This window comes from Agelaius tricolor, unplaced genomic scaffold, assembly GCF_023055355.1.
Source record: "Agelaius tricolor isolate 1412-34295 unplaced genomic scaffold, bAgeTri1.0.p SCAF_6, whole genome shotgun sequence".
Classification (NCBI taxonomy): domain Eukaryota; kingdom Metazoa; phylum Chordata; class Aves; order Passeriformes; family Icteridae; genus Agelaius; species Agelaius tricolor.
In genome coordinates, this window is record NW_027269266.1 from 34,565,001 (window position 1) to 34,579,940 (window position 14,940).

Below are 14,940 nucleotides of genomic sequence, written 5' to 3' on the forward strand. Positions count from 1 at the left end.
TTAGGCTTGAAGTGACTCCTTACTGCTGATAGTGATTGTATTCATGAGGGTAACTGTTTATCAGCTGGGAAAAATATCCAGGACATAGGACTCCATTGCTGCTGTCGTTAGAGCCTCCCTGGACTAACCAGTGACTTGGGTGTGCCACTAGGCTGAAATTCCTCTCCCATCCACATCCATCATACTTCTGACTTCAGTAAACCAAGGTACCAACTTACTTCAAAATATCAACAGGGATTTTAAAGATCTAGATTTTCTTTTTACACTTTATATTGAACATGTGAACAACAATGCTGCATTCCCCTGAGCCTCAATCCTGAAAAACACATTTGTGCTTAACTTTAGGCATTTGCCTAATCCTGATGGCTTGATTTGGATTACTTAGTTGCTTATCATTCACCAGGGCTTAAAGCACTTTGTGAGATGAAGTCACATTACTGGATGTATAACTAGGACTCCTTGCACTTCGTAGTGAAGACCAAATGCTGCTGAATAAGACAATGGTTTCAGAAGCTTTTGTAGACCACAGCTATACCGAATTAAAAAGAGTTTACCGAATGGAAAGGGATCATGTAATCAGTTCACCAGTCCTAATCTTTACGTTTCTGTTTAAATCAGTGTAGTAAAGATAATTGTGGATGTGAAAGAGCCATAGTTTTTTGGGGATTTTGCTTCTGAGAGTGCCTAATTGCACATATAAGTTAAACCAATGCTTGTGGGGAGGTCACTGGAGGGACAAATATCCAGGACAGAAGACAGGATGCTTTAATACGGTCATTTAACTTGATAGCTAGGTACGCTCCCTAGAGGGTGAAGTCCTTTCTCTAGGGTGAGCAGTGAATCAAGGAGTGGCATAAGTTGGCATTTCAACTTCTTCATCACTGTTTTAGTCTGTCATTTGGTCTATGGGATGTAGGACATGTGCAGCAAGCAGAGAAGCCACTACAGGTTGTGTTTGTCTGCTGGGAAAAAAATGAGTGGGAAGGTGCTATATTTAGCAAGAATGAAATGGAATTCTCTGTGTCATCTATGCTCCAGGGATTGGAGGCCTGCTCATGAGACCATAAAAGCCAAAGGGTCTGGAAGAGGGATTTCTCCATTAGCTCCCCACTCCTTTCAGGGTCAGCTAAGGGAAGGAATCCATGCAACTGGTGCTAATCCAATACTGGGAATTGCAGAGCCCTTCTGTGAGAGACTCCCGTGCCACAGGAGGCTTCTCTCACAAAGGTCATCGGGACCTTTGAGCTAAATACCTCAATCTAGTTTGGGGGGAAGAAGGGAAAAGGGTTCTATTTTCATTTGAGTATTTTTCAGATTTAATGAGCTTTTCTGTCAGGTCTTATTTAGGCTTAGCAATACGACCTGTAATAACTTAACACTGCCTAATGGGATGGCATATTGAGTGTGGATTGCTTATCACTACATAATCACAAGTTGCTCTGATAGTAAAGAGTCATATTGTTAGCACAGTGCTTGGAGGGAGGAAAGAAAGACAAAATACATAGTATTTGGGTGCATTTTTATAGCAAAGCTCTGTCTATACACACTGACAGTAGAATTAATTTCTCAATAACCTCACAGGCGGCACTGGTAACAAAGCTGCGGATTCCTGAACTCCAAGAATATAGGAAGCATAAATATTTCTAGTTGTTTGGAGAATTTGCTATTTATGAGCTTGGTTAAATAATGCCAATGTTTCAGGTTTTTCTGACAGTCTTTTTGTGAAAGGTGCACCTGTGAAGAGTGTCTTTCTAATACAGCATCCTGCTGTTAGGGCACTAGTGAGGCCCTGGCAAACTGGACACAAATTTCATTTTACTCTCATATCAAGAGCCCCCCGGAGAGATATGTCTTAGGATATTAGTGTCTTCAGCAGCACAGCCATTAAAGCAAGCACACAGGGAATCACCCATCTGCACAGGCTTAAGGATAAGAACATTGCTGCAGAAGCTGATCTCCAGACTGATGTTGCTATTTAATGTGGCTTCTAGCAAACTGTGAATAAAACTCCTGGCTTGCAGATGACAAGTTACCATGCTAGACTTGCAAGTTCTTTCAGGAAACCAAAGCAGACACAGCTGCAATCAGGCTGCATTAAGCCAGGCCTGCAGTCCCAATGGAGTGCAATGACAGCAGGATTCTACCCACAATGTCAGTGGGCACAGACATCTTTTGTTCTTATCACATATTCCTTATTCACATTTCTTCCATTTCTTTATGAATCATAAATGCCAGTGATTAAGGGCAATGCTCACTTTTTTTTAGGAAGGTCTGGTACATAAACATACGGTGCTGCTTCATTATGCAACAGGATATGGCTCCCAGAGCGAGCGACCTGCAGACCCAGTCAGATCAAACTTCTCCTTGCAGGGCTCTTGGGATGGACAGCACTGGGGTGTCTGTGCTCCAATGACAGTTTGAGGATTAGTGCTCCTGCAGCTGGTGCAGGGGAGCTATACCAGCAGTGTAGCTGTGCCTTAGGGAATGGGAAGCAGCCTGGATTTGTGCTGCCTACACAAATAAGCCCAAGACTCCCTGCCTTTACTAGGGAATAAGTCTTTGCCCAAATTGGAGTAACCATATTAAATAAAAATTAAATTGTGGATGTGAATGAAAAGACCCAACTTCCTTAAAATAGGTAATGATCAATTAAAGTCTTTTTTTAGCATCGTGAATACTTAAAAAAAACCCAAAAACCTCAGAGATAATCTGTAACTGATGGTCATTGTTTGCCTGTCATACAAGGGCTGACATTTCAAATGTGACTAGTACTTTTAGCATCAACTGTTTTTTGCTCAACTTGAGAGCTTCTGCTTTTTGGAAACTTTTAAAAGTAGCTACTGAAAATCAAACTTCCTATCATTCAAAGAAGGTACTGGAAGGAAGGACTTCTGAAATCAGTTTGCTTCTAGTCATCTTGACTTTAAACAGTTATGATCATATCAAGAAGAAATGATTTTGATTATGTAAGGGATAATTGGCAGCAGAAACTAGAAATTCAACCTTCTGTCAATAAATTGATATCTAGAGCAAGCCTCTGTTTAGGTGATACTCTTTTCTCTGGAACTCTGGCACAGTCATCTCACTAAAGTAATTGTAAATAGGAGCAATTTCATTGGTGTCCTCACAGCATAACACAGAAGCAGGGTTTTCCTTTCTTTAACTTTGGGACAATGTCCTCTCTCTCATTACCCTTTTAAAACTGTGGACAGCTGAAGCAGTGATTACCAAAGAAGAGCAGAGCAAAGGAACTGGCAGTAGCTTCTGTGTGTGGCAGCTATTTTCACATACGTGATGCTTTTTGGATAGGCAGCCTGCAGTCAGTGTAAGTGTAAATAGTCACCTTTGCATGGCTTCATGCACAGCATCTGGAGTGCCACACATGCTGGTGTGAACCTCTGAGCCTTGTGAGGGGTCAGATACTGCTCTCCTTTACACCATGATGAGCTCAGTCTCTCTCTCTCTGGCCTGTTTATCTCTCCTTTTGCATACACAGGAAAAGCAAAGGAAGGCTGCGCTTTCAGTGAGGAATGGAGGAAATCTTCCTTCATTAGCAAACTGTAGACCAGGACTCACCAGCTGCTTGGTATGATGGAGAGTCACTATTGAACTCCTGCATAGAGAAAGATTCAGACCGAGGGAAGTATTTGTGGAAACGCCCCAGGGAAAAGGAAAGAGGCACTGTGTGTGTTTACCCCAGAGTCCCCTAAAATACAGATTTCAGCTAGAGAGGAGACTTGATTCTGAGATTCTCCCTCAGCTTTCCTGCATATCAATATGGAAACTTCTGCTGCTATAAAGCTGTAAAAACGACTCCTGCATGCTTGCTCTGATGCAGCTTGCATTCAGGGTGTGCTGCTCTGTTCTTTGTGATGGTAGTCTGTTCTATTCTTTGCCCAGGTTTTCCTATGCAATCTGAATACTCCTATGGGGGTGATTCCAATTTTGGGCCATATTCAGCAGCCAGCACAGTGCTGGAAATTATCACTGCAATGCAAACACCTGGCAAAGTGAGCTGAAGTGCACCTCTAGTGTTGTGAAAACTCATTTTCAGGATATCGACAATCCTTGCAATCAAGGAATATTTTTGTCAATGGGGCCTTATTATATTGCTCTCTATGATGCAGTTGGGGAATTGGGGTAGGGGGACTTCTGATAACTTTTGATTGGACATCTGAATGAGAAAATAATTTCCTATTACAAACTATACTGTGTGCTATTCAGTACAAGAAAATGATGCAGGAAACTTTGGGGTTTTCCACACATTTGCTTGGCCTCAGAGACATCTCCTGTTTACATTTCCTATTCCACAGACATTTGTACAATTTCATTTTGCTCTCTCAAATGTTTGAGAGAATTAAGCTCTAAGCTGAAGGTTAACAGAAGGAGATATTTTTCTATCCACTCTTTTAATATGGGTGTAAGAAAATGTAATACAGTTTAAATTCAGATAATGTAAGCAGTAGTATTTACAAAGACCCTGAAGAAGTTGCCTCCTAGTGATTTTTCAGTGTATTCTAGTACAAGACTTGTTCAATGAGATGTAACAGAGGGACGATTTAGTGACAAAAAAAAAAGTCTCCTTTGTTCTTCTGGAGAGGCTTCCCACCCAGAGCACCACAGGAATGTGTCTAGATGCAGATGTGTGCACATTATGCACTTTAGATAGGTATGTTCCTTCTCATGCCATCAGTATTGCTACTGATATTGCTGTTGCTCCTAGATATATATCAGTCATGTGTTCAATGTTGCTCATCTCCAGAACATGTTCTGCATATTCCCTACCTAGCTCTCATACCTCCAGCAAGAGGAGAGGGGATTTAGATATTGCCTTCATTTTACACTCTGTGAAAAAATGAAAAAAGTCACACACCTAAAAAAGACCATGTGAGAAGCAGAAAGAAAATAACAGCATGCTTATTTATCATTGAAAAGTAATTTTTACTCTCCATCCAGGAGAGAATGGGAGAGAGTCCAGAAACAAATCCTTACTGTCAGGGCACTCCTCTTGACTTCATCCCCTGGGAAGTTGTAATGGTTTATTATTTCAGTAGTACCTAAAACACCTGAGGTTTTTTACTAGTCAGCTCCACACTAACCTTTCTCTCATGGCAGTGTCCTTGAAGGCTCAGATTTGACCAGCCTCAGAAGAATGCAGTTGTCCAATAAACACTTTGTATCTTCCTAACAAGTTTTTAGGGGTTTAAATGCTGACCTTATCTTCTTAGTCTATGAGATTTCCCTTAATGTTATATAGCTATTTTGTAAAGAATGTGGTGGTCATTGCAAGCTTTACTGAATAATGAAATAAGAGGCCAATGCAGCTGTGTGAGATAGGGAATAGAAGAGGTGAACCAATTATTCTCCTACCAGCCACAAAAAGTCTGTTTATATATGAGTTATGTAACCCAAGCTGACACTTCACCAGGCAATACTTCAGCTGGAAATTATGAACACCTTTCCCACCTCACCACACATGCTATTTATCAAGTCCAGGAATACAAAAATACAACTTTGAGGATAGGTATAAAGAGTTTTTAAGAGGCAGGTTGAGAATCCATGTGCATATTAACTCAAAGGTAGTTTACAGATGCCTCTGTCTGGCCTGAACAAATGTGAGGGTGATGTGTCAGGATAAAAATGAAGAATAAAAATGGAAAGACAGAGTTTTTAGGTAGGGGTGTTAGTTTACTGTACTTACATAGTCATTGTGTTGTGAGCCAGTGAGTATCTTAGTAGCTGCATAAATCAAATGCTTCATTCAGGAGAAATTGCCCTGGACATGCTCTATAAGCTCGTGCATTTTAGGGGAGGAAAATCAGGTCTGGAAGGGACGAGTCTGTTCCCCCATTGCTCACCAGTGTCATGCCAAACTGAGAGTTACACAGGGGTGCCAGGGTGCTGCCAGGGCTGGCGGGCCAAGGGGCTGTGCCCAGGGCCAGCTGGGCCACCAGCCCCTGGAGGGAGTCAGGCTCAGCGGGGTCTGTGGCCTGGGCTGTGCTGAAATGGGGCCCTGGCTGTAAGGGAAGACAAACACATCACTCCATGCACACCCTGCTGCCCTCTTCTTTCCCCAGCTTTTCTCTGCTGAGCATGGCACCATATGGCATGGAACATCATTTTGGCCATCTGGGGTCAGCTGTCCTGGCTCTGTGCCCTTCCTGTGCACCCCCAGCCCCCTTGCTGCTGGTTGAGGGGAGCAATGGAGAAGGCCTTGCCTCTCGCTGCGCAGCAGTAACAAAACCATCTCTGTGTTATCAACTCTGTTTCATGTACAATCCAAATCATGGCCCCTTACTAGCTACTGAGAAGAGAACCAGCTCTATCCCAGCCCAGACCAGCACAGTACCACAAAGCACAGAAGGGAGATGCTCTTCAGCTGCTGCTCCTTCTCTCCTTTCACATCTCCACCTTTAGAGTCACAAAATTAAAGGAAAGATAAACAAATATGCTGTTGAGGTGCAAATGGCAACATTATTTTAATATTATATTCAGGCTTCATCTTTATTAGCATTGGATATTAATGATAAGTGTGAAGTAATTATGTATATAATTATAATAATTTTTATTATTAGCATCTTTTGACAGGTAGGAGTGTCTTCTCCTGAGGAGCCAATCTGCTGAAATGGCCAAAGTGACTGTAGCTTTCCCATCTAACTCCATCAGACCTCATTTGCTTCAGAATACTATTTTCCTCATTCACACTGTAAAATGAGGTTGTGTTTACATCTTTGACTTTGTTTTTAATACACTTTGAGGAGTTTTGGTATTTCTCCTTGCTTATGACAGCAGTAGTCTGGAAAACTTGTGCCTGGTGCTGTGTGGTGTCACTTCTGGAGCAGGCTGTAAGTATAGGTGGAAAGGGTATTTTTTCCTTTAGATGAGAAGCCTGTAAGGATTAACAGAACAGTAAATAAATCTATTCTGTGGACAGATTATAGTCTAATTAGAGACTTGTGGAGCTCTGTCTCTAATTTACAACCTTTGAATTTTCAGGGAGTTTTGGTTGTGAGCAAATGTGAAGTCCATTGTGAAACCTGGCTCTGGCCACCAGACTGCCAATAGCTTCCACGCAACACCAGCGGCTGACCCAGATCAACTGAAAATTTCTCTCAAGTAGCACTTGGTTTTAGGTTCAGAGAAAGTTCACATATCTGTCCATTGTGCCAAGGTTCTGGATTATAATTGCAGATTTGCAGCATTTTAATTTTATTGTCTTCAAACATTATTGTATTTAGGATAACTTGCATGCATTTCTGCATTCTTGCATTCAATTAAAAAAAAAAGATCAAAACAACCATTCTAGATTTACAACAGAGATTAGGGAAATATTTACCTTCTACAGAAGCCTCTGTCTTCTGATGTCAACCTGTGAAATAGGCTAAGTTATGTTATTTTTCATTTTGCTTATGTTTTCTTATCTTTGCATCCCACCCAACACAGCTAAGCTTTCAGAAATCTTTAGTTCCGCCATAAACTAAAACATGGAGAATTTATATGATTTTGGATCAAGGGATAAGTTTTTATATGGTTGCAAATAAATCCTCTACTTACTGACATCTAGACTTGTGTTTTGCTGTTAAGGCTCTTGTGGGACTGGAGCAGGGGGGGAAGTCAAAGCCTCTGGGCTCCACAGAAAGGACCACACCCCACTTATATCTGTGAGCTATACAAACACCTTCTCTGCACGGGAAATTAAATCTTCATTGACAAAAACTGTTGAGAAAATAAAATATTGATCTTGCTTGTGAGACTTTTATGTTATTCAATTAAATTAGTACAATACCTTTCCTACTAGTAAAATAAGAGTGCCATTACTATATGGAAATATAATGTTCCATAATATTTTTATTGTGAGACAGGGGATACCTCTTACAGCACTCAGAAGTACAGTTTATACATGACTATAAAGTTAGTTGTGATCCATAAACAGCAGATATAGATCTCAGATATAGCTTTGGAAATCAGTTTAAAGGAAAGTGCCTTATTCTCTTTGCAATATCATATAAAAGTAGCATCATTTAAAAAAAATCATAATCTCTTCTAATTTTTTTATACTGAAAGACAATGAGACATCATTCTAATATTTAAATTGGAATATGAGTCTGACAATATTTTTTGCTACTGCATTTTCTAAAATTAAAAACCCTTTCAAAACTAGTAATGATCCGGAATCCATGTCTACTGCAGCCAGACACATGAATGTGCAAATATGGGCATACAGTAATGGCTAGTGAAACATAAGGGACCTAATAGAATGAGATTTGTGTGGGAGAACTGAGTTGGGATGTGACTATTTCTTTACCAGATGATGAGATGTGAGTATGACTTGGCAGGTGCAAATGGCAGCTGTGGCCTCTTTTTTTCACCAGGCTAGTTCTTTCTCTGTCCAAAATCTGTACTTTCTTGGAAGTACCTGCAGTACCTGGTGTTCATTTAGTGTGTGTAAATAAGACCAAGTCACCCAGCTGTGGACACTTACTTATGGGCATGTATCCCACACACCTTTTTTTTAAAGCCTTTACTGAGCAAATCTGTTGCATAATATAGGCAGGAAGCTACTCTATCTTGTATAAGTTGCTTGTAATAGGGAACATACTTCCAAATTAATATTTTTCATTTCATAATATTTGGTAACATATTGTCTGAACTGTGGAATCCTGGCACATTTTCTCACTGCAATTTCTCCCCGCCCATGTGTGTCCCCCTACAATTGTCCCAAACGTGCCTTAGTAGGAGAAACAGAGCATATTAGTCTACTGGGATACAAGTAGCAGCTGCAATTATGATCAGAGAGTTCATAATATCATTTAATAAAACAACTGTTCAGTTGCTCCACTAATGCATTGGAGAGTATATCCTATACAGCTACTTCCCATATAACTGCTTGGCCAGTGTTCACTCTCAGCCTTTCTGCTCTTTCAAAACGTCATTAATTTTCATCAGTGTTCAGATGAAAAGGCCAGCCTCAGTGCTTTTCTCTGAGGCTGGCCTTTTCACCTGAACACTGTTTTTATGCCCCTCCCTTTTGGACCACTTGTCTGTGGTTCCAAACTTTGACCATTCTGTTACCAGGAATGAACACTGTGCCTTCAAGCAGCATTAGAGACTCTCTGCTACATAACTGTCATCCTGGACAGAGCTTAGGGACAGGGAGGGCATCAGGACTGATGTATTTTTTCAGTGATTGGAGAATGTCTGTACCTGATATTTAAGCTACCAATATGGAAGCACTCCCCAAGTTAGTTTTAAAGACAGGCTTTGTGATTGCAGAGTGAAATCAACAAACTCTGGTTTCAACAGGTGTAACTGTCTTGCAGAAGCATTTTTAAAAAAAAAAAAATTATTATGCCCTTTATCTTTCACAGTGTATATAATCTCTTAAAAAAATCCCCAACATTTAATTCTTCCTACCTTTTGTTATTTGCACGAATAAACTATTTATATGGGGGCAAAGGTTTTATTATGAAAATTGATGCAATTTGATAATACATTAGAGAAGGAGTAAACATTTGTAATGATAGCAGTTAAAGCACTCAGTGCATAGCAGACTAAGATTCAGCAAGTGAAAGACTCTTCTCTCTAGTAATGGCATGTATAAATAGCCCACAAACAAAACATAGTCCATGTTATGGTCTGCTGGGTATAGCTGTTGTGTGCTAAGTGAGTTTATTTGGCCTGTGGTTATCCTCCTCCAATCTGTGAGATGTGGACTATTTTCCTTGAGGGGCTAATCTCAGCCCACCTCTCTGAGACTGTCATATTCCATAAATCTTGAAATAAATAATAAATAAAAGTGATTTTTTTTAAATTATGGATTGCTTTCAATGTTTTAATGGACAGGTGTTTTTCAACTTCAAAGTCATCTTATATCTTTTTCCAGCTTTGGACACAAGACCTACCTGATAATACACTTGACAGTAGCAAAAAAATTGCCCACATGCATGCAGATACATATAAAAGGCTATTAAATCAATGATCAGTAATTTAGAACGAGTTGATTTGTATTAAGAAAAGCTATGGAAGGAGTAAGATATGGCGAGTTCCACATATATCTTACATCATTTTTTACATGATCTGTGAACTTGACTCATGAGTATTATCTCAGACATTTAAGTTACCGTATTATGAAAGTATTTTTCCACAGTTGAAACACTAAATAATGCATAAAAGACTTATTTCCAAATACTGTAGTGTAGTTGCATCAAGGATGGATCCAGAAGTATTTATAGCTTGCATGCTACTGAAATGTTTCTTAAAATAAGAGCTCAAAGCAGAAGATATCTATTTACGAATTATTTTGGTGCATGCTAGTTCAGTAACTGGCACAGTGTACAAGCAGCCAGCCTTCTACCAGTTGTACTATCTTATTGGCTTTACATAGTCAGAAGTAGTTTGTGTTCTTTGCTTTGAATTCTTCCTTTTATTTAATACTGTGGCAATTTCATCTCTTTCATTTGTAAAGCTGAAGCTGTTTGGCTTTCTTGCCTTGTGACTTGTATAAGTTTTTGTGACATCTTTCATTTCTTACTTGTAGCCTAGAAGTGAGAGCTGCAGTATGATCTAGTTTGGTTAACTTAAAGATGACAATAATATCCAAAGTGTAAGAGGAGGACAAGAATTTAATTCTCTGTAGTTTGGGTTTTTTTTTCATTTCCTAGTGAAAAGCAAGACATTTTTCCCTTTCTTTTGAGTTATGACTCACTTCTCCAGATTTTGTTTTGATCTGAGTAATTAGTGGTTTTTTGTCTTTTATTCTTTATTTTTAGCAGCTACAGTCTATCTCCCACTTAGTTGCTGACATAAAAATATTAGCAAAAAGATGTTGCTCAAAGGGTAAGGAAAATCCATTCATAAAAATCTCAGTGAGGATTAAGTGGGATTCATCCAGGAAAGATCAAGGGTTGAAAAAGATTGTTATTAAACATGTTTATAGAGTACTTTGAGAATACAGTATATTCCCTGTTCCAGTAAGCTCACAGCTCAGTTGGGGGGAAGAGAGATGAGCTGAGTGTTGAGGAGAAAAAGGAAGGAAGGTTCCTCAAAGGAAGGAGTTGAGGGAGGAGTGAGAAGTTATTTGGAGTATGGGAAATGTGAGATGGTGCCATACACAGAAGGGGACACAATGTCAGGAATGAGAGGAGGCGACTAAAGAGCTGAGGGAGCCTTTAACATACCTCATCACAGTGTTGTCCCGTTTCTTTGCAAGTGAGACAAGGCGTGGAGGAGGCTCGAGACGTGCTTCTAGCTCTCTGTCTCCTTAGGGGCTGTGAAATCTCATGAAAACCTGTTTCCTTTGGAGTTGCCTTGTGTGAAAATCCCAAATAAAGTTAATATGAAGTAGGATATTGGTAGAAAAGATTGAACACCTCTGTTTTTGTGAAAAGGACACGTACTTAATGTCTAGATCTAATAGTAATGACACCTGATTGACACTACCTGCTGGTGTGAAAAACAGGATTTTGTGACTTTGTGCATAGACATAGATGATTCTCTGCTCAATCCTTGAGAGCAGGAAAGCCAAAGCTGGGGTAGCCCAGTACAATGGTCCTTGCATGGGGTTAGGATACAGGAAACTAAAAAGGAGGAAAACCTACCTCTACAGAGGTCTCACTGGGCTTCCATTTCTTCTGTTTGCAGGAGCATTGTGCTTAGAACATGAGGATCAGGGTATTTCACAGAGGTCAACTGCTGGATATAACGGCAATTGGGGGTACGAAACCCAGACCACCTCCATGTGGAGTTTCAGGATCTTAACAGCCAGGAGCCAAAATTCAGAGAATTGTTTTTCCTTTCTCTCATGTGTTCATCATCTCTTCCCTGGCCTTTCAGATTTCCTTTGATGGACACTGAGGCTCCCCTGCCCTTATGCATTGGCAGGTTGGTTCAGGCCCTGTAAAAGGGCTGGCAACTTGTTTTTCTCTGGTGAGAAGTTCCTCTGGGGGTCAGAGTGGCAGAACAGCTGCTTAACCTTGTTCAAGCCGCCCCCTCCATTTTTTTGGCTGCATCTAGAGCAGCTACAGGAATACATCTATACCTATAGAGAAGCTGAAAACAGAATTCCCTAGCACAGAGTATCTAGAGTTCATATGTAAATTTCAGGAATAATTACCTTATATTCTTTAAGGACTACAAGAAAATAGGATTTTTTTCTTTTATTTTTTCATATGACCATCATGTCCAAAAACACAAGCGTTCTGGATAATGAGTCAATATCTAATTAAGGACATCACCAAACTACACTTATTTCTCTGACTTAGTATCTTCCCACTGGGAATATTCACTAATCTCTCACTGATTAATTACTGTAAAGACTTATGCTTCTGGATAATTATAAGATGTGTGATAATGGATCAGACCTTTAATCCATTAAATCTGGTATCTTGCTTCTGACTCTGACCAATAGCTAATGCATCTCAGAAAGGTGAATAACTCCATGCTGCAAATACTCTATTGTGGAATGTGGAAGAAGGAGCCCTTCCTCACCTCACTGGGTAATTGCTTTGAAGTATGAGATATAATTACCATTATCTTAGTCCATGTAACTATGTGTCATAAAATGATGAGTACTTAGCGTGTGGCAGACTGAAAATAGAAGGATCTGAAATAACCTCTATTGGGTAATAAGAGTGGGGTATGTCTAAGAGAATGTGGTTAGCTGTACCAAAACTTTGGAATCCTTCACTCAGAATCAAATCTCAAGATTCCATCTAACACCTACTTTTTAATGTCAGAAAGAAATATACCTCTGAAAAAGCCACATCATGTTTTAAAAGTTTAAGATACTTCAAAATGATTTTCCATGTTGTTACCTATTGTGACTTGTTGTGGTGAATTTTCTCAAGGAAGCCTCGCAGGGACTGTGTGCAGCTGGCTGCTGGCCTGAGAGGCAGCAGGACATAAGAATGTGTGGGACTGCAGGAAGGGGCTGGTGGCTTTGCATGGCAACTCTGCCAGTGTCAACTGCAAGGGGCTTGTCTTTATTGTTGGCCTCAGAGGATGTGTTTTAAAAAAGCTCTTTTGATATAAAAGAAGATTCTTTGCCTTCACAGAGCTGTCATTCAGTAAGGTTTTGGTCTGTTAAGCACAGTTAAGCACACTTTTTTTCACAACTGGAGCCAGAGCTTGTGGCACCTGTTTCCACATTATTGCAGTATCCTCCATGGCTTTATGCTGCTTTATGGAAAGAAAGCTTCTCTAAAGAACAAGAATGCTGTTTGGAGTATTGCAAGACTCAAGGAAAAGGAGGGACTAAAAGTCTCTGGATGCAGAGAAGTTAATTTAGTTTTGTCTAATACCCTAATTAATAATGTGTAGACATGGGGTCTTATTCTGACAGAAGGAGTATCGGCTCTGCCCTCATGGATTTCGTATCTACAAGAAACATAAATGCATAACAAGTGATGGCCAATCTCTGCCCACATGACTAGCACTCCTGCAATGGGAACTGTGTTGGATCCTGATGTCCTGTCCCAGTCCTTTGATTTCAACAAGGATTTCTTTTTTTTTTTTTTTTTTTTTTTTTGTGGAAAGAACTGATTTAGAACAATGCTTTTCTTCCAAACAAGATTTTGCATACACACCTGGATTCTGATTTCACATAGGTTTTGTGTGATGGTAACTCACCTGAATTAAGTGCCCTTACTCCTGGTTTACACAGACATAACTGAGGGCAGAATCAGATCTCACATATTGACACATATGGGTGACTCTAACCAACTGGCATACAGTAGACACCATTAAAATCTTGACATTTACTGCTCGTAGTAGTTATATTTACTGTGCTATTTGCAGTATTCCCAAGTCTAAGAGTAGGAAATCCTTTAAATACTGCAGTAAAAGTAAATCCCACGGTGTGATAAATGTCAGGATTTAAGGGAACCCAACTTTGTAGTTGTTTTCTTCTTTTTTATTGCTGTGTTCGAACTTCTTGAGGGTTTTTAATTTTTTTTTTTTTTAATTTTTAATTGTAATTGTAAGTATTTTGACCAGAATCTCTCCTGCCTAAAGACTGGCTGAAGCCTGCTTTGGTGGGATATTTCCTTGGTATATTCTCTGTCTAGAGAACTCATTTTTTCAAATATTGTGTGCCACATAAAGGGAACTTGAGTTTGCTTTAAGATGCTTGTGAACATCCCTGCTGAGTTCACATACTTTCTTCTTGGTTACATCCTTTGTGGGGAGTGGAGTGGCTGTGAGAATTGGTCCACTGATTCTCCACTGCTCAGGGCTTCCACTGGCTGGAGAACTTAGCAGGGAGATGGTGACACTGGTTTTCCAGTGCCTTTGTTATCACAACCTAGTCCACAATATTTTCACAGATGCACACAGCAGCAGTTTTCCCACCCTTGAAATGAAAGAAATTAAGAAGAGTTTTGGATGAGATTTCAAACAAAATAGGCACATCTGTAAATGTACCAGACCAGATTTAACTAAATACTTAGGTTCCTAGAAACAATGATTTTGTAAATCTGTCTGATTCAGTCTCAATCTATGATTTTGTAAATCCTACCAAATAATTAGTTGCATCTTTAGATGCCAAAAATCTTCTATAAATGTGATCTGTGAGGTAGTTTATGAGCAAATTCAGGTCTCCCCTTCTACCTTTATTCTCCCCACTCCCAAACTAAAAAGAGCTGATTTAGGACTGGGAGACAAGGGACTGGGAGAACAGTAAGAAATGTGTATAAAGTTTCAAGGAATCCAGGGCTGTAGAATCACCTATCCTGACTTGTCCCATCCAAAAGATATCCACTGTAGTTATGACAAGGAAGGAAAGACAAAGAAAGTATGACAGTGAAAAAAATGGGGGAAAATGAGAATTATGGCCCTGGCTTAAGTGCACAGTCTATTTTTGGAGAAGTGTTAATAGTGCACTGCCAGTAGACTGGTTCCTCTCCATGCACAACTGTTGGGGATGTCCTCTCAAATCTGGCTACT